Source organism: Oncorhynchus mykiss, chromosome 20, assembly GCF_057628025.1.
Source record: "Oncorhynchus mykiss isolate SJ-2025 chromosome 20, ASM5762802v1, whole genome shotgun sequence".
Taxonomy (NCBI): Eukaryota; Metazoa; Chordata; class Actinopteri; order Salmoniformes; family Salmonidae; genus Oncorhynchus; species Oncorhynchus mykiss.
The window spans coordinates 2758862-2776577 of NC_143041.1; the positions used below are offsets into that span (position 1 = coordinate 2758862).

The following is a 17716-nucleotide window of genomic DNA, read 5'->3' on the forward strand; positions in this document are numbered from 1 at the left end:
ATCTTACCAGTGTTTGTGAAAGTCAAAATATTCCAATGCCATAATAAAGAACAGTATTGTATTGGTTACATGATGAGGATGGGATTCAAACCCTCACATGCAGAGCACAGTGGATTAGCAGTCCATCGCCTTAACCACTCGGCCATCTCATCCTGTAGTATATACGTGGCAAATGACCTTAAAAAACTGTAGTTGCTGTATGTAAACCCTTGATTGAAATCAATGAAAGTTAGGCAGAGCAATGGATGTGCCATGTGTCGATCCCAACGAGAGAACAGTATTGTATTGGTTACATGATGAGGATGGGATTCAAACCCTCACATGCAGAGCACAGTGGATTAGCAGTCCATCGCCTTAACCACTCGGCCACCTCATCCTGTAATATACACGTGGCAAATGACCTTAAAAAACTGTAGTAGCTGTATGTAAACCCTTGAATGAAATCCATGAAAGTTAGGTAGAGCAATGGCAGGGCCATATGTCGATCCCATCGAGACATTTAACAAATGTGTTGTCAGGCCGAGTGGTCTCAAGTGCTTGATGAAGTGTGTTGAGGTGTTGGTTCAAATCCCACCATTGAGGTTGCCCTTGGAAAAGCTATTCTTCAATACCTGAATCTTATCAGTCGCTCTAGGATTGTGGAGGGATTCTATATTCATGTGGGGCCATGCAAGAGAGGAAATATATTTTGTGAAGAGGTTGGTGTTTTTATCCACACATGTAGTTCATCGCCTTCACCACTAAGATACCAAGTCCTGTGCTCTCGCAGTGGCAGTAGGCCATCTTAACAGTGTTTGTGAAAGTCAAAATCTTCCAATGCCATAACAAAGCACAGAATTGCACAGGTTACACGATGAAAATGGAATTCTAAACCATGCATGCAGTGCACAATGGATTAGCAGTCCATCATCTTAACCACTCGCCCACCTCATCCTGTAATATATACGTGGCAAATGACCTTAAAAAACTGTAGTTGCTGTATGTAAACCCTAGAATGAAATCCATGAAAGTTAGGCAGAGCAATGGCAGGGCCATATGTCGATCCCATCGAGACATTTAACAAATGCGTTGTAAGGCCGAGTGGTCTCAAGTGTTTGATGAAGTGTGTTGAGGTGTTGGTTCAAATCCCACCATTGAGGTTGCCCATGGAATAGCTATTATTCAGTACCTAAATCTTATCAGTCACTCTAGGATTGTGGAGGGATTCTATATTCATGTGGGGCCATGCAAGAGAGGAAATATGTTTTGTGAAGAGGTTGGTGTTTTTATCCACACATGTAGTTCATCGCCTTCACCACTAAGATACCAAGTACTGTGCTCTCGTGGTGGCAGTAGGCCATCTTACCAGTGTTTGTGAAAGTCAAAATCTTCCAATGCAATAATAAAGCACAGAATTGTACTGGTTAAATGATGAGGATGGGATTCGAACCCATGCATGCATAGCACAATGGATTAGCAGTCCATCGCCTTAACCACTCGGCCACCTCATCCTGTAATATATATGTGGCAAATGACCTTAAAAAACTGTTGTTGCTGTATGTAAACCCTAGAATGAAATCCATGAAAGTTAGGCAGAGCAATGGCAGGGCCATATGTTGATCCCATCGAGACATTTAACAAATGTGTTGTCAGGCCGAGTGGTCTCAAGTGCTTGATGAAGTGTGTTGAGGTGTTGGTTCAAATCCCACCATTTGAGGTTGCCCATGGAAAAGCTATTCTTCAATACCTAAATCTTATCAGTCGCTCTAGCATTGTGGAGAGGTTCTATATTCATGTGGGGCCATGCAAGAGAGGAAATATATTTTGTGAAGAGGTTGGTGTTTTTATCCACACATGTAGTTCATCGCCTTCACCACTAAGAAACCAAGTCCTGTGCTCTCGCGGTGGCAGTAGGCCATCTTACCAGTGTTTGTGAAAGTCAAAATCTTCCAATGCCATAATAAAGCACAGAATTGTACTGGTTAAACGATGAGGATGGGATTCAAACCCATGCATGCAAAGCACAATGGATTAGCAGTCCATCGCCTTAACCACTCGGCCACCTCATCCTGTAATATATATGTGGCAAATACCCTTAAAAAACTGTAGTTGCTGTATGTAAACCCTAGAATGAAATCCATGAAAGTTAGGCAGAGCAATGACAGGGCCATATGTCGATCCCATTGAGACATTTAACAAATGTGTTGTCAGACCGAGTGGTCTCAAGTGCTTGATGAAGTGTGTTGAGGTGTTGGTTCAAATTCCACCATTGAGGTTGCCCTTGGAAAAGCTTTCTTCAATACCTAAATCTTATCAGTCGCTCTCTGGATTGTGGAGCGATTCTATATTCATGTGGGGCCATGGAGGTGAGGAAATATGTTTTGTGAAGAGGTTGGTGTTTTTATCCACACATGTAGTTCATTGCCTTCACAACTAAGATAGCAAGTCCTGTGCTCTCGCGTTGGCAGTAGGCCATCTTACCAGTGTTTGTGAAAGTCAAAATCTTCCAATGCCATAATAAAGCACAGAATTGTACTGGTTAAACGATGAGGATGGGATTCGAACCCATGCATGCAGAGCACAATGGATTAGCAGTCCATCGCCTTAACCACTCGGCCACCTCATCCTGTAATATACACGTGGCAAATTACCTTAAAAAACTGTAGTTGCTGTATGTAAACCCTTGAATGAAATCCATGAAAGTTAGGCAGAGCAATGGCAGGGCTATATGTTGATCCCATCGAGACATTTAACAAATGTGTTGTCAGGCCGAGTGGTCTCAAGTGCTTGATGAAGTGTGTTGAGGTGTTGGTTCAAATCCCACCATTGAGGTTGCCCTTGGAAAAGCTATTCTTCAAAAACTAAATCTTATCAGTCGCTATAGGATTGTGGAGGGATTCTATATTCATGTGGGGCCATGCAAGAGAGGAATTATGTTTTGTGAAGAGGTTGGTGTTTTTATCCACACATGTAGTTCATCGCCTTCACCACTAAGATACCAAGTCCTGTGGTCTCGCGGTGGCAGTAGGCCATCTTAAGAGTGTTTGTGAAAGTCAAAATCTTCCAATGCCATAATAAAGCACATAATTGTACTGGTTAAACAATGAGGATGGGATTCGAAACCATGCATGCAGTGCACAATGGATTAGCAGTCCATCGCCTTAACCACTCGGCCACCTCATCCTGTAATATACACGTGGAAAATGACCTTAAAAAACTGTAGTAGCTGTATGTAAACCCTTGAATGAAATCCATGAAAGTTAGGTAGAGCAATGGCAGGGCCATATGTCGATCCCATCGAGACATTTAACAAATGTGTTGTCAGGCCGAGTGGTCTCAAGTGCTTGATGAAGTGTGTTGAGGTGTTGGTTCAAATCCCACCATTGAGGTTGCCCTTGGAAAAGCTATTCTTCAATACCTGAATCTTATCAGTCGCTCTAGGATTGTGGAGGAATTCTATATTCATGTGGGGCCATGCAAGAGAGGAAATATATTTTGTGAAGAGGTTGGTGTTTTTATCCACACATGTAGTTCATCGCCTTCACCACTAAGATACCAAGTCCTGTGCTCTCGCGGTGGCAGTAGGCCATCTTACCAGTGTTTGTGAAAGTCAAAATCTTCCAATGCCATAACAAAGCACAGAATTGCACAGGTTACACAATGAAAATGGAATTCTAAACCATGCATGCAGTGCACAATGGATTAGCAGTCCATCATCTTAACCACTCGCCCACCTCATCCTGTAATATATACGTGGCAAATGACCTTAAAAAACTGTAGTTGCTGTATGTAAACCCTAGAATGAAATCCATGAAAGTTAGGCAGAGCCATATGTCGATCCCATCGAGACATTTAACAAATGTGTTGTCAGGCCGAGTGGTCTCAAGTGCTTGATGAAGTGTGTTGAGGTGTTGGTTCAAATCCCACCATTGAGGTTGCCCATGGAATAGCTATTCTTCAATACCTAAATCTTATCAGTCACTCTAGGATTGTGGAGGGATTCTATATTCATGTGGGGCCATGCAAGAGAGGAAATATGTTTTGTGAAGAGGTTGGTGTTTTTATCCACACATGTAGTTCATCGCCTTCACCACTAAGATACCAAGTCCTGTGCTCTCGCGGTGGCAGTAGGCCATCTTACCAGTGTTTGTGAAAGTCAAAATCTTCCAATGCAATAATAAAGCACAGAATTGTACTGGTTAATTGATGAGGATGGGATTCGAACAAATGCACGCAGAGCACAATGGATTAGCAGTACATGACCTAAACCACTCGGCCACCTCATCCTGTAATATATCCGTGGCAAATGACCTTAAAAAACTGTTGTTGCTGTATGTAAACCCTAGAATGAAATCCATGAAAGTTAGGCAGAGCAATGGCAGGGCCATATGTTGATCCCATCGAGACATTTAACAAATGTGTTGTCAGGCCGAGTGGTCTCAAGTGCTTGATGAAGTGTGTTGAGGTGTTGGTTCAAATCCCACCATTGAGGTTGCCCATGGAAAAGCTATTCTTCAATACCTAAATCTTATCAGTCGCTCTAGGATTGTGGAGGGGTTCTATATTCATGTGGGGCCATGCAAGAGAGGAAATATATTTTGTGAAGAGGTTGGTGTTTTTATCCACACATGTAGTTCATCGCCTTCACTACTAAGATACCAAGTCCTGTGCTCTCGCGGTGGCAGTAGGCCATCTTACCAGTGTTTGTGAAAGTCAAAATCTTCCAATGCCATAATAAAGCACAGAATTGTTCTGGTTAAACGATGAGGATGGGATTCGAACCCATGCATGCAAAGCACAATGGATTTGCAGTCCATCGCCTTAAACACTCGTCCCTCTCATCCTGTAATATATACGTGGCAAATGACCTTAAAAAACTGTAGTTGCTGTATGTAAACCCTAGAATGAAATCCATGAAAGTTAGGCAGAGCAATGGCAGGGCCATATGTCGATCCCATCGAGACATTTAACAAATGTTTTGTCAGGCCGAGTGGTCTCAAGTGCTTGATGAAGTGTGTTGAGGTGTTGGTTCAAATTCCACCATTGAGGTTGCCCTTGGAAAAGCTATTCTTCAATACCTAAATCTTATCAGTCGCTCTAGGATTGTGGAGGGATTCTATATTCATGTGGGGCCATGCAAGAGAGGAAATATGTTTTGTGAAGAGGTTGGTGTTTTTATCCACACATGTAGTTCATCGCCTTCACCACTAAGATACCAAGTCCTGTGCTCTCGCGGTGGCAGTAGGCCATCTTACCAGTGTTTGTGAAAGTCAAAATCTTCCAATGCCATAATAAAGCACAGAATTGTACTGGTTAAACGATGAGGATGGGATTCGAACCCATGCATGCATAGCACAATGGATTAGCAGTCCATCGCCTTAACCACTCGGCCACCTCATCCTGTAATATATATGTGGCAAATGACCTTAAAAAACTGTAGTTGCTGTTGAATGAAATCCATGAAAGTTAGGCAGAGCAATGGCAGGGCCATATGTCGATCCCATCGAGACATTTAACAAATGTGTTGTCAGACCGAGTGGTCTCAAGTGCTTGATGAAGTGTGTTGAGGTGTTAGTTCAAATCCCACCATTGAGGTTGCCCTTGGAAAAGCTATTCTTCAATACTTATCAGTCGCTCTAGGATTGTGGAGGGATTCTATATTCATGTGGGGCCATGCAAGAGAGGAAATATGTTTTGTGAAGAGGTTGGTGTTTTTATCCACACATGTAGTTCATCGCCTTCACCACTAAGATACCAAGTCCTGTGCTCTCGCGGTGGCAGTAGGCCATTTTACCACTGTTTGTGAAAGTCAAAATCTTCCAATGCCATAATAAAGCACATAATTGTACTGGTTGAACGATGAGGATGGGATTCGAACCCATGCATGCAGAGCACAATGGATTTGCAGTCCATCGCCTTAAACACTCGTCCCTCTCATCCTGTAATATATACGTGGCAAATGACCTTAAAAAACTGTAGTTGCTGTATGTAAACCCTAGAATGAAATCCATGAAAGTTAGGCAGAGCAATGGCAGGGCCATATGTCGATCCCATCGAGACATTTAACAAATGTTTTGTCAGGCCGAGTGGTCTCAAGTGCTTGATGAAGTGTGTTGAGGTGTCGGATCAAATTTTACCATTGAGGTTGCCCTTGGAAAAGCTATTCTTCAATACCTAAATCTTATCAGTCGCTCTAGGATTGTGGAGGGATTCTATATTCATGTGGGGCCATGCAAGAGAGGAAATATGTTTTGTGAAGAGGTTGGTGTTTTTATCTACACATGTAGTTCATCGCCTTCACCACTAAGATACCAAGTCCTGTGCTCTCGCGGTGGCAGTAGGCCATCTTACCACTGTTTGTGAAAGTCAAAATCTTCCAATGCCATAATTAAGCACATAATTGTACTGGTTGAACGATGAGGATGGGATTCGAACCCATGCATAAATAGCACAATGGATTAGCAGTCCATCACCTTAACCACTCGGCCACCTTCCTGTAATATATATGTGGCAAATGACCTTAAAAAACTGTAGTTGCTGTATGTAAACCCTAGAATGAAATCCATGAAAGTTAGGCAGAGCAATGGCAGGGCCATATGTCGATCCCATCGAGACATTTAACAAATGTGTTGTCAGGCCGAGTGGTCTCAAGTGCTTGATGAAGTGTGTTGAGGTGTTAGTTCAAATCCCACCATTGAGGTTGCCCTTGGAAAAGCTATTCTTCAATACCTAAATCTTATCAGTCGCTCTAGGATTGTGGAGGGATTCTATATTCATGTGGGGCTATGCAAGAGAGGAAATATGTTTTGTGAAGAGGTTGGTGTTTTTATCCACACATGTAGTTCATCGCCTTCACCACTAAGATACCAAGTCCTGTGCTCTCGCGGTGGCAGTAGGCCATCTTACCACTGTTTGTGAAAGTCAAAATCTTCCAATGCCATAATAAAGCACATAATTGTACTGGTTGAACGATGAGGATGGGATTCGAACCCATGCATGCATAGCACAATGGATTTGCAGTCCATCGCCTTAAACACTCGTCCCTCTCATCCTATAATATATACGTGGCAAATGACCTTAAAAAACTGTAGTTGCTGTATGTAAACCCTAGAATGAAATCCATGAAAGTTAGGCAGAGCAATGGCAGGGCCATATGTCGATCCCATCGAGACATTTAACAAATGTTTTGTCAGGCCGAGTGGTCTCAAGTGCTTGATGAAGTGTGTTGAGGTGTCGGATCAAATTTTACCATTGAGGTTGCCCTTGGAAAAGCTATTCTTCAATACCTAAATCTTCTCAGTCGCTCTAGGATTGTGGAGGGATTCTATATTCATGTGGGGCCATGGAGGAGAGGAAATATGTTTTGTGAAGAGGTTGGTGTTTTTATCCACACATGCAGTTCATTGCCTTCACCACTAAGATACCAAGTCCTGTGCTCTCACGTTGGCAGTAGGCCATCTTACAAGTGTTTGTGAAAGTCAAAATCTTCCAATGCCATAATAAAGCACAGAATTGTACTGGTTAAACGATGAGGATGGGATTCGAACCCATGCATGCATAGCACAATGGATTAGCAGTCCATCGCCTTAAACACTCGGCCACCTCATCCTGTGATATATATGTGGCAAATGACCTTAAAAAACTGTAGTTGCTGTATGTAAACCCTTGAATGAAATCCATGAAAGTTAGGCAGAGCAATGGCAGGGCCATATGTCGATCCCATCGAGACATTTAACAAATGTGTTGTCAGACCGAGTGGTCTCAAGTGCTTGATGAAGTGTGTTGAGGTGTCGGATCAAATTTTACCATTGAGGTTGCCCTTGGAAAAGCTATTCTTCAATACCTAAATCTTATCAGTCGCTCTAGGATTGTGGAGGGATTCTATATTCATGTGGGGCCATGGAGGAGAGGAAATATGTTTTGTGAAGAGGTTGGTGTTTTTATCCACACATGCAGTTCATTGCCTTCACCACTAAGATACCAAGTCCTGTGCTCTCACGTTGGCAGTAGGCCATCTTACAAGTGTTTGTGAAAGTCAAAATCTTCCAATGCCATAATAAAGCACAGAATTGTACTGGTTAAACGATGAGGATGGGATTCGAACCCATGCATGCATAGCACAATGGATTAGCAGTCCATCGCCTTAACCACTCGGCCACCTCATCCTGTAATATATATGTGGCAAATGACCTTAAAAAACTGTAGTTGCTGTATGTAAACCCTTGAATGAAATCCATGAAAGTTAGGCAGAGCAATGGCAGGGCCATATGTCGATCCCATCGAGACATTTAACAAATGTTTTGTCAGGCCGAGTGGTCTCAAGTGCTTGATGAAGTGTGTTGAGGTGTCGGATCAAATTTTACCATTGAGGTTGCCCTTGGAAAAGCTATTCTTCAATACCTAAATCTTATCAGTCGCTCTAGGATTGTGGAGGGATTCTATATTCATGTGGGGCCATGGAGGAGAGGAAATATGTTTTGTGAAGAGGTTGGTGTTTTTATCCACACATGCAGTTCATTGCCTTCACCACTAAGATACCAAGTCCTGTGCTCTCACGTTGGCAGTAGGCCATCTTACAAGTGTTTGTGAAAGTCAAAATCTTCCAATGCCATAATAAAGCACAGAATTGTACTGGTTAAACGATGAGGATGGGATTCGAACCCATGCATGCATAGCACAATGGATTAGCAGTCCATCGCCTTAACCACTCGGCCACCTCATCCTGTAATATATATGTGGCAAATGACCTTAAAAAACTGTAGTTGCTGAATGTAAACCCTTGAATGAAATCCATGAAAGTTAGGCAGAGCAATGGCAGGGCCATATGTCGATCCCATCGAGACATTTAACAAATGTGTTGTCAGACCGAGTGGTCTCAAGTGCTTGATGAAGTGTGTTGAGGTGTTAGTTCAAATCCCACCATTGAGGTTGCCCTTGGAAAAGCTATTCTTCAATACCTAAATCTTATCAGTCGCTCTAGGATTGTGGAGGGATTCTATATTCATGTGGGGCTATGCAAGAGAGGAAATATGTTTTGTGAAGAGGTTGGTGTTTTTATCCACACATGCAGTTCATTGCCTTCACCACTAAGATAGCAAGTCCTGTGCTCTCACGGTGGCAGTAGGCCATCTTACCAGTGTTTGTGAAAGTCAAAATCTTCCAATGCCATAATAAAGCACAGAATTGTACTGGTTAAACGATGAGGATGGGATTCGAACCCATGCATGCATAGCACAATGGATTAGCAGTCCATCGCCTTAACCACTCGGCCACCTCATCCTGTAATATATATGTGGCAAATGACCTTAAAAAACTGTAGTTGCTGTATGTAAACCCTTGAATGAAATCCATGAAAGTTAGGCAGAGCAATGGCAGGGCCATATGTCGATCCCATCGAGACATTTAACAAATGTGTTGTCAGACCGAGTGGTCTCAAGTGCTTGATGAAGTGTGTTGAGGTGTTAGTTCAAATCCCACCATTGAGGTTGCCCTTGGAAAAGCTATTCTTCAATACCTAAATATTATCAGTCGCTCTAGGATTGTGGAGGGATTCTATATTCATGTGGGGCTATGCAAGAGAGGAAATATGTTTAGTGAAGAGGTTGGTGTTTTTATCCACACATGCAGTTCATTGCCTTCACCACTAAGATACCAAGTCCTGTGCTCTCACGTTGGCAGTAGGCCATCTTACAAGTGTTTGTGAAAGTCAAAATCTTCCAATGCCATAATAAAGCACAGAATTGTACTGGTTAAACGATGAGGATGGGATTCGAACCCATGCATGCATAGCACAATGGATTAGCAGTCCATCGCCTTAACCACTCGGCCACCTCATCCTGTAATATATATGTGGCAAATGAACTTAAAAAACTGTAGTTGCTGTATGTAAACCCTTGAATGAAATCCATGAAAGTAAGGCAGAGCGAAGGTAAGACCATATGTCGATCCCATCGAGATATTTAACAAATGTGTTGTCAGGCCGAGTGGTCTCAAGTGCTTGATGAAGTGTGTTGAGGTGTTGGTTCAAATCCCACCGTTGAGGTTAACCTTGGAAAAGCTATTCTTCAGTACCTACATCTTATCAGTCTCTCTAGGATTGTGGAGGGATTCTATATTCATGTGGGGCCATGGAGGAGAGGAAATATGTTTTGTGAAGAGGTTGGTGTTTTTATCCACACATGCAGTTCATTGCCTTCACCACTAAGATACCAAGTCCTGTGCTCTCACGTTGGCAGTAGGCCATCTTACAAGTGTTTGTGAAAGTCAAAATCTTCCAATGCCATAATAAAGCACAGACGATGAGTTAGACGATGAGGATGGGATTCGAACCCATGCATGCATAGCACAATGGATTAGCAGTCCATCGCCTTAACCACTCGGCCACCTCATCCTGTAATATACATGTGGCAAATGAACTTAAAAAACTGTAGTTGCTGTATGTAACCCCTTGAATGAAATCCATGAAAGTAAGGCAGAGCGAAGGTAAGACCATATGTCGATCCCATCGAGACATATTACAAATGTGTTGTCAGGCCGGGTGGTCTCAAGTGCTTGATGAAGTGTGTTGAGGTGTTGGTTCAAATTTTACCATTGAGGTTGCCCTTGGAAAATCTATTCTTCAATACCTAAATCTTATCAGTCGCTCTAGGATTGTGAAGCGATTCTATATTCATTTGGGGCCATGGAGGTGAGGAAATATGTTTTGTGAAGAGGTTGGTGTTTTTATCCACACATGTAGTTCATTGCCTTCACCACTAAGATAGTAAATCCTGTGCTCTAGCGTTGGCAGTAGGCCATTTTACCGGTGTTTGTGAAAGTCAAAATCTTCCAATGCCATAATAAAGCACAGAATTGTACTGGTTAAACGATGAGGATGGGATTCCAACCCATGCATGCATAGCACAATGGATTAGCAGTCCATCGCCTTAACCACTCGGCCACCTCATCCTGTAATATATATGTGGCAAATGACCTTAAAAAACTGTAGTTGCTGTATGTAAACCCTAGAATGAAATCCATGAAAGTTAGGCAGAGCAATGACAGGGTCATATGTCGATTCCATTGAGACATTTAACAAATGTGTTGTCAGACCGAGTGGTCTCAAGTGCTTGATGAAGTGTGTTGAGGTGTTGGTTCAAATCCCACCATTGAGGTTGCCCTTGGAAAAGCTTTCTTCAATACCTAAATCTTATCAGTCGCTCTAGGATTGTGAAGCGATTCTATATTCATTTGGGGCCATGGAGGTGAGGAAATATGTTTTGTGAAGAGGTTGGTGTTTTTATCCACACATGCAGTTCATTGCCTTCACCACTAAGATACCAAGTCCTGTGCTCTCACGTTGGCAGTAGGCCATCTTACCAGTGTTTGTGAAAGTCAAAATCTTCCAATGCCATAATAAAGCACAGAATTGTACTGGTTAAACGATGAGAATGGGATTCGAACCCATGCATGCATAGCACAATGGATTAGCAGTCCATCGCCTTAACCACTCGGCCACCTCATCCTGTAATATATATGTGGCAAATGACCTTAAAAAACTGTAGTTGCTGTATGTAAACCCTTGAATGAAATCCATGAAAGTTAGGCAGAGCAATGGCAGGGCCATATGTCGATCCCATCGAGACATTTAACAAATGTGTTGTCAGACCGAGTGGTCTCAAGTGCTTGATGAAGTGTGTTGAGGTGTTAGTTCAAATCCCACCATTGAGGTTGCCCTTGGAAAAGCTATTCTTCAATACCTAAATCTTATCAGTCGCTCTAGGATTGTGGAGGGATTCTATATTCATGTGGGGCTATGCAAGAGAGGAAATATGTTTTGTGAAGAGGTTGGTGTTTTTATCCACACATTTAGTTCATTGCCTTCACCACTAAGATACCAAGTCCTGTGCTCTCGCGGTGGCAGTAGGCCATCTTACCAGTGTTTGTGAAAGTCAAAATCTTCCAATGCCATAATAAAACACGGAATTGTACTGGTTAAATGATGAGGATGGGATTCAAAACCATGTATGCAGAGCACAATTGATTAGCAGTCCTTCGCCTTAACCACTCGGCCACCTCATCCTGTAATATATATGTGGCAAATGACCTTAAAAAACTGTAGTTGCTGAATGTAAACCCTTCAATTAAATCCATGAAAGTTAGGAAGAGCAATGGCAGGGCCATATGTTGATCCCATCGAGACATTTAACAAATCTGTTGTCAGGCCGAGTGGTCTCAAGTGCTTGATGAAGTGTGTTGAGGTGTCGGATCAAATCTTACCATTGAGGTTGCCCTTGGAAAATCTATTCTTCAATACCTAAATCTTATCAGTCGCTCTAGGATTGTGGAGGGATTCTATATTCATGTGGGGCCATGGAGGAGAGGAATTATGTTTTGTGAAGAGGTTGGTGTTTTTATCCACACATGCAGTTCATTGCCTTCACCACTAAGATACCAAATCCTGTGCTCTCGCGGTGGCAGTAGGCCATCTTACCAGTGTTTGTGAAAGTCAAAATCTTCCAATGACATAACAAAGCACAGAACTGTACTGGATAAACGATGAGATTCAAACCCATGCATGCAGAGCACAATGGATTAGCAGTCCATCGCCTTAACCACTCGGCCACCTCATCCTGTAATATACACGTGGCAAATTACCTTAAAAAACTGTAGTTGCTGTATGTAACCCCTTGAATGAAATCCATGAAAGTTAGGCAGAGCGAAGGTAAGACCATATGTCGATCCCATCGAGACATATTACAAATGTGTTGTCAGGCCGGGTGGTCTCAAGTGCTTGATGAAGTGTGTTGAGGTGTTGGTTCAAATTTTACCATTGAGGTTGCCCTTGGAAAATCTATTCTTCAATACCTAAATCTTATCAGTCTCTCTAGGATTGTGATTCTATATTCATGTGGGGCCATGCAAGAGAGGAAATATGTTTTGTGAAGAGGTTGGTGTTTTTATCCACACATGTAGTTCATTGTCTTCACCACTAAGATAGCAAATCCTGTGCTCTCGCGTTGGCAGTAGGCCATTTTATCAGTGTTTGTGAAAGTCAGAATCTTCCAATGCCGTAATTGTTCTGGTTAACCGACAAGGATGGGATTCGAACCCATGCGTGCAGAGCACAATGGATTAGCAGTCCATCGCCTTAACCACTCGGCCACCTCATCCTGTAATATATATGTGGCAAATGACCTTAAAAAACTGTAGTTGCTGTATGTAAACCCTAGAATGAAATCCATGAAAGTTAGGCAGAGCAATGGCAGGGCCATATGTCGATCCCATCGAGACATTTAACAAATGTGTTGTCAGGCCGAGTGGTCTCAAGTGCTTGATGAAGTGTGTTGAGGTGTTAGTTCAAATCCCACCATTGAGGTTGCCCTTGGAAAAGCTATTCTTCAATACCTAAATCTTATCAGTCGCTCTAGGATTGTGGAGGGATTCTATATTCATGTGGGGCCATGGAGGAGAGGAAATATGTTTTGGAAAGAGGTTGGTGTTTTTATCCACACATGTAGTTCATTGCCTTCACCACTAAGATAGCAAGTCCTGTGCTCTCACGGTGGCAGTAGGCCATCTTACCAGTGTTTGTGAAAGTCTAAATCTTCCAATGCCATAATAAAGCACAGAATTGTACTGGTTAAACGATGAGGATGGGATTCGAACCCATGCATGCATAGCACAATGGATTAGCAGTCCATCGCCTTAACCACTCGGCCACCTCATCCTGTAATATATATGTGGCAAATGACCTTAAAAAACTGTAGTTGCTGTATGTAAACCCTAGAATGAAATCCATGAAAGTTAGGCAGAGCAATGACAGGGTCATATGTCGATCCCATCGAGACATTTAACAAATGTGTTGTCAGACCGAGTGGTCTCAAGTGCTTGATGAAGTGTGTTGAGGTGTTGGTTCAAATTTTACCATTGAGGTTGCCCTTGGAAAATCTATTCTTCAATACCTAAATCTTATCAGTCTCTCTAGGATTGTGGAGGGATTCTATATTCATGTGGGGCCATGCAAGAGAGGAAATATGTTTTGTGAAGAGGTTGGTGTTTTTATCCACACATGTAGTTCATTGTCTTCACCACTAAGATAGCAAATCCTGTGCTCTCGCGTTGGCAGTAGGCCATTTTACCAGTGTTTGTGAAAGTCAGAATCTTCCAATGCCGTAATTGTTCTGGTTAACCGACAAGGATGGGATTCGAACCCATGCGTGCAGAGCACAATGGATTAGCAGTCCATCGCCTTAACCACTCGGCCACCTCATCCTGTAATATATATGTGGCAAATGACCTTAAAAAACTGTAGTTGCTGTATGTAAACCCTAGAATGAAATCCATGAAAGTTAGGCAGAGCAATGGCAGGGCCATATGTCGATCCCATCGAGACATTTAACAAATGTTTTGTCAGGCCGAGTGGTCTCAAGTGCTTGATGAAGTGTGTTGAGGTGTCGGATCAAATTTTACCATTGAGGTTGCCCTTGGAAAAGCTATTCTTCAATACCTAAATCTTATCAGTCGCTCTAGGATTGTGGAGGGATTCTATATTCATGTGGGGCCATGGAGGAGAGGAAATATGTTTTGTGAAGAGGTTGGTGTTTTTATCCACACATGCAGTTCATTGCCTTCACCACTAAGATAGCAAGTCCTGTGCTCTCACGTTGGTAGTAGGCCATCTTACAAGTGTTTGTGAAAGTCAAAATCTTCCAATGCCATAATAAAGCACAGAATTGTACTGGTTGAACGATGAGGATGGGATTCGAACCCATGCATGCATAGCACAATGGATTAGCAGTCCATCGCCTTAACCACTCGGCCACCTCATCCTGTAATATATATGTGGCAAATGAACTTAAAAAACTGTAGTTGCTGTATGTAAACCCTAGAATGAAATCCATGAAAGTTAGGCAGAGCAATGGCAGGGCCATATGTCGATCCCATCGAGACATTTAACAAATGTGTTGTCAGACCGAGTGGTCTCAAGTGCTTGATGAAGTGTGTTGAGGTGTTAGTTCAAATCCCACCATTGAGGTTGCCCTTGGAAAAAATATTCTTCAATACCTAAATCTTATCAGTCGCTCTAGGATTGTGGAGGGATTCTATATTCATGTGGGGCTATGCAAGAGAGGAAATATGTTTTGTGAAGAGGTTGGTGTTTTTATCCACACATTTAGTTCATTGCCTTCACCACTAAGATACCAAGTCCCGTGCTCTCGCGGTGGCAGTAGGCCATCTTACCAGTGTTTGTGAAAGTCAAAATCTTCCAATGCCATAATAAAGCACAGAATTGTACTGGTTAAACGATGAGGATGGGATTCGAACCCATGCATGCATAGCACAATGGATTAGCAGTCCATCGCCTTAACCACTCGGCCACCTCATCCTGTAATATATATGTGGCAAATGACCTTAAAAAACTGTAGTTGCTGTATGTAAACCCTTGAATGAAATCCATGAAAGTTAGGCAGAGCAATGGCAGGGCCATATGTCGATCCCATCGAGACATTTAACAAATGTTTTGTCAGACCGAGTGGTCTCAAGTGCTTGATGAAGTGTGTTGAGGTGTCGGATCAAATCTTACCATTGAGGTTGCCCTTGGAAAAGCTATTCTTCAATTCCTAAATCTTATCAGTCGCTGTAGGATTGTGGAGGGATTCTATATTCATGTGGGGCCATGGAGGAGAGGAAATATGTTTTGTGAAGAGGTTGGTGTTTTATCCACACATGCAGTTCATTGCCTTCACCACTAAGATACCAAGTCCTGTGCTCTCACGTTGGCAGTAGGCCATCTTACAAGTGTTTGTGAAAGTCAAAATCTTCCAATGCCATAATAAAGCACAGAATAGTACTCGTTAGACGATGAGGATGGGATTCGAACCCATGCATGCATAGCACAATGGATTAGCAGTCCATCGCCTTAACCACTCGGCCACCTCATCCTGTAATATATATGTGGCAAATGACCTTAAAAAACTGTAGTTGCTGTATGTAAACCCTTGAATGAAATCCATGAAAGTTAGGCAGAGCAATGGCAGGGCCATATGTCGATCCCATCGAGACATTTAACAAATGTGTTGTCAGACCGAGTGGTCTCAAGTGCTTGATGAAGTGTGTTGAGGTGTCGGATCAAATCTTACCATTGAGGTTGCCCTTGGAAAAGCTATTCTTCAATACCTAAATCTTATCAGTCGCTCTAGGATTGTGGAGGGATTCTATATTCATGTGGGGCCATGGAGGAGAGGAAATATGTTTTGTGAAGAGGTTGGTGTTTTTATCCACACATGCAGTTCATTGCCTTCACCACTAAGATACCAAGTCCTGTGCTCTCACGTTGGCAGTAGGCCATCTTACAAGTGTTTGTGAAAGTCAAAATATTCCAATGCCATAATAAAGCACAGAATTGTACTGGTTAAACGATGAGGATGGGATTCGAACCCATGCATGCATAGCACAATGGATTAGCAGTCCATCGCCTTAACCACTCGGCCACCTCATCCTATAATATACATGTGGCAAATTACCTTAAAAAACTGTAGTTGCTGTATGTAAACCCTAGAATGAAATCCATGAAAGTTAGGCAGAGCAATGGCAGGGCCATATGTCGATCCCATCGAGACATTTAACAAATGTTTTGTCAGGCCGAGTGGTCTCAAGTGCTTGATGAAGTGTGTTGAGGTGTCGGATCAAATTTTACCATTGAGGTTGCCCTTGGAAAAGCTATTCTTCAATACCTAAATCTTATCAGTCGCTCTAGGATTGTGGAGGGATTCTATATTCATGTGGGGCCATGGAGGAGAGGAAATATGTTTTGTGAAGAGGTTGGTGTTTTTATCCACACATGCAGTTCATTGCCTTCACCACTAAGATACCAAGTCCTGTGCTCTCACGTTGGCAGTAGGCCATCTTACAAGTGTTTGTGAAAGTCAAAATCTTCCAATGCCATAATAAAGCACAGAATTGTACTGGTTAAACGATGAGGATGGGATTCGAACCCATGCATGCATAGCACAATGGATTAGCAGTCCATCGCCTTAACCACTCGGCCACCTCATCCTGTAATATATATGTGGCAAATTACCTTAAAAAACTGTAGTTGCTGTATGTAAACCCTAGAATGAAATCCATGAAAGTTAGGCAGAGCAATGGCAGGGCAATATGTCGATCCCATCGAGACTTTAACAAATGTGTTGAGGTGTTGGTTCAAATCCCACCGTTGAGGTTAACCTTGGAAAAGATATTCTTCAGTACCTACATCTTATCAGTCTCTCTAGGATTGTGGAGGGATTCTATATTCATGTGGGGCCATGCAAGAGAGGAAATATGTTTTGTGAAGAGGTTGGTGTTTTTATCCACACATGTAGTTCATTGCCTTCACCACTAAGATAGCAAGTCCTGTGCTCTCACGGTGGCAGTAGGCCATCTTACCAGTGTTTGTGAAAGTACAAATCTTCCAATGCCATAATAAAGCACAGAATTGTACTGGCTAAACAATGAGGATGGGATTCGAACCCATGCATGCATAGCACAATGGATTAGCAGTCCATCGCCTTAACCACTCAGCCACCTCATCCTATAATATATATGTGGCAAATGACCTTAAAAAACTGTAGTTGCTGTATGTAAACCCTTGAATGAAATCCATGAAAGTTAGGCAGAGCAATGGCAGGGCCATATGTCGATCCCATCGAGACATTTAACAAATGTGTTGTCAGACCGAGTGGTCTCAAGTGCTTGATGAAGTGTGTTGAGGTGT

The 17716-nt window shown here is 42.5% G+C and overlaps 1 long non-coding RNA gene and 16 other non-coding genes across 17 annotated transcripts in view; 1 reads left to right on the forward strand and 16 right to left on the reverse strand.

The window, feature by feature from the left end:
- The window catches only part of LOC149973606 (uncharacterized), a 299180-nt gene that overhangs the window by 225547 nt on the left and 55917 nt on the right, over positions 1–17716 (forward strand). The gene's annotated exons all lie outside the window — the stretch shown is intronic.
- Positions 1409–1490, reverse strand: trnas-gcu (transfer RNA serine (anticodon GCU)). The gene has a single exon. It is a non-coding gene; the product is annotated as a tRNA-Ser (tRNA).
- On the reverse strand, positions 2524–2605 carry trnas-gcu (transfer RNA serine (anticodon GCU)). Its single transcript has one exon. It is a non-coding gene; the product is annotated as a tRNA-Ser (tRNA).
- On the reverse strand, positions 5298–5379 carry trnas-gcu (transfer RNA serine (anticodon GCU)). Its single transcript has one exon. It is a non-coding gene; the product is annotated as a tRNA-Ser (tRNA).
- On the reverse strand, positions 8063–8144 carry trnas-gcu (transfer RNA serine (anticodon GCU)). The gene has a single exon. It is a non-coding gene; the product is annotated as a tRNA-Ser (tRNA).
- On the reverse strand, positions 8620–8701 carry trnas-gcu (transfer RNA serine (anticodon GCU)). The gene has a single exon. It is a non-coding gene; the product is annotated as a tRNA-Ser (tRNA).
- trnas-gcu (transfer RNA serine (anticodon GCU)) lies at positions 9177–9258 on the reverse strand. The gene has a single exon. It is a non-coding gene; the product is annotated as a tRNA-Ser (tRNA).
- trnas-gcu (transfer RNA serine (anticodon GCU)) lies at positions 9734–9815 on the reverse strand. The gene has a single exon. It is a non-coding gene; the product is annotated as a tRNA-Ser (tRNA).
- Positions 10288–10369, reverse strand: trnas-gcu (transfer RNA serine (anticodon GCU)). Its single transcript has one exon. It is a non-coding gene; the product is annotated as a tRNA-Ser (tRNA).
- On the reverse strand, positions 13049–13130 carry trnas-gcu (transfer RNA serine (anticodon GCU)). The gene has a single exon. It is a non-coding gene; the product is annotated as a tRNA-Ser (tRNA).
- trnas-gcu (transfer RNA serine (anticodon GCU)) lies at positions 13606–13687 on the reverse strand. Its single transcript has one exon. It is a non-coding gene; the product is annotated as a tRNA-Ser (tRNA).
- trnas-gcu (transfer RNA serine (anticodon GCU)) lies at positions 14151–14232 on the reverse strand. Its single transcript has one exon. It is a non-coding gene; the product is annotated as a tRNA-Ser (tRNA).
- Positions 14708–14789, reverse strand: trnas-gcu (transfer RNA serine (anticodon GCU)). The gene has a single exon. It is a non-coding gene; the product is annotated as a tRNA-Ser (tRNA).
- trnas-gcu (transfer RNA serine (anticodon GCU)) lies at positions 15265–15346 on the reverse strand. Its single transcript has one exon. It is a non-coding gene; the product is annotated as a tRNA-Ser (tRNA).
- On the reverse strand, positions 15821–15902 carry trnas-gcu (transfer RNA serine (anticodon GCU)). The gene has a single exon. It is a non-coding gene; the product is annotated as a tRNA-Ser (tRNA).
- trnas-gcu (transfer RNA serine (anticodon GCU)) lies at positions 16378–16459 on the reverse strand. Its single transcript has one exon. It is a non-coding gene; the product is annotated as a tRNA-Ser (tRNA).
- On the reverse strand, positions 16935–17016 carry trnas-gcu (transfer RNA serine (anticodon GCU)). Its single transcript has one exon. It is a non-coding gene; the product is annotated as a tRNA-Ser (tRNA).